Consider the following 2177-nt stretch of genomic DNA (forward strand, 5'->3'; position numbering starts at 1 on the left):
AGCAAGTGGGATAAAAAACTAAACATCTTCAGCATAAATATGATACCCAGAGCATAGTGTAGAAAGAACTTGACATATTGGAGCCAGATATATGTTAAAAAGTAAAGCCGACAAGGCGGATCCCTGGGGAACTTCTGAGTGCATAGGGAACCAATCAGACTCTCTTCCATCGACAAACACTTTTTGTTGTCTGTTAGTCAGATAGAATCTAAACCATTGCCAGACATTACCTGAAATACCAATCTCCTTCAACCTGCATAGCAAAATCTTATGATCCACAGTGTCAAACGCAGGCTATTTCTTTGTTGTGCGCATGTTATAAAATACCCTGACTTACACAAGTAAAAGCTGACATAAGGGGAGAAAAAGCATCAAATTAACATGATTAAAATCTACTTGCGTATCCTTGTAAACTTGGAAGTACAAATATGCGAGTATATGAGTTGCGCACACTTATCTGGCTAATTTTCAACATATTTGGCTAAGTATCGCCTTTTCCTTATTTGGCTAAGTAGCTACTTAGATGGACAAATTTGAACTTATTCAGATAAGTAGCGGCACTTATCTGGCTATATTCTGATTTATCTGGCTAAGTAGCAGCAGGCCTGCATAGCTGGATAAGTCTGAAAAGTGCTACTTAGACAGACTATATGCCACTACTTAGCCAGTTAGATTGGCATTTATCTGGATAATGCCTGGCTCATGGATTTTAGTTTCATGAGCATATGTACACGCATATGTACTTGTATTTTATCATTTGTGCACAGGTTATAAAATACAGTAGTAAATTACCTTGTGCCCATATACATACCCATATTGGTGCACATGAGCAGTTTTGAAAGTTACTCTCCCAGGCCCTGATTTTAAAAGCATTTACATGCTTACAGTTGGGTTTTACACGTGTAAATGTACTTTACCCGTGTATGTGAGCTTTTGAAAATTACTACAGTACGGGGTAGATTTAAAAAGGTTGCGCGCCCTACCCTGCGCACGCACATGTACACCCGATTTTATAACTTGCGCGTGCAGGCGCGGGCAAGTTATAAAATCCGGGGTTGGCGCGTGCAAAGAGTAGCACAACTGTGCAACTTGTGCGGACCGAGCAGCGCTGCCTTCCCCCGTTCCCCCTAACCTGACCTTCCCACCCTTTCCCCTAACCTTTCCTCCCCCTAGCCCTTACTCTAACACCCCCCAAAATTTTTATTTTGCCTTTTACGCCTGCCTCCGGGCAGGAGCATGTTGCATGCACCGGCAGCCTGCCGGCATGCGATCCTCCAACACAGCGGCAATGGCCGCTCTGTCGGAGGCCTCTGGCCCCGCCCCTTTTGTAAAGCCCCGGGACTTACACGCATCCCGGGGCTTTACGCGCGTCGCATGGCCTTTTTAAAATAGGCCCGGCGCGCGCAACCTTTTTAAAATCCGGCCCTATATGCAATTGAATTGTTCATAGGATATTCACATGTAAGTGCACGTTATGTGTGAAAATGACTTTTAAAAATTGCTACGGTAGTATGGTGCATTTACACGTGTAACTTCTTTAAAAATTCACCTGAACGTTTTCTTCAAAATTTTCTGTATATACTTTTTAAAATCCAAAAGTATGTGTGCAGGGCTTTGCCATCAGTTCTCAAAGCGAAAGTACATGCATCTTTGTGTGGAAACTTGCCATGGGTACAAAGCACGAAGATCACGTGCATGGGCTTCTTCTGCAGGTAGATTTTTGCACAGAGATTTGAAAATGCCATCTGTGTGCGTACTCGACATTTCATTGACCTAATTCCATCCTGGGAACGCCTCCTCTCAGCGCAGCTATCAGCGCACATGATGTAGAAGAACGCACAGAATATTAGCTGCATTGAGGGAATTCACTTTTCAGACAGCCAGTTAACGAGGGTAAGATGCTTTTCGTCCATGTAAACAAGTTCAGAAACTGTCTTTTCCAGGAGAAGAGCTCCCCAGCTTGATCTCTGCAGTTGTATCTGTGTCCCCTCTTTCTCCTCAGTGACAGATACCCCCCCCCCAGGAATTTAAGCCCTGCATTATTCCATAGCCCACTCATCACTGTGGCCTGGCAGGTATCATGTGGGCCCCCCGGACACAATGGTGACCGATGCATGCTGCTCCCCTCACCTTTTCTTATTTTCCTGGGGAGGAGCGGTTGATCGTCCCCTTGTGTT

This window comes from Rhinatrema bivittatum, chromosome 14, assembly GCF_901001135.1.
Source record: "Rhinatrema bivittatum chromosome 14, aRhiBiv1.1, whole genome shotgun sequence".
In the NCBI taxonomy this organism is placed as follows: Eukaryota; Metazoa; Chordata; class Amphibia; order Gymnophiona; family Rhinatrematidae; genus Rhinatrema; species Rhinatrema bivittatum.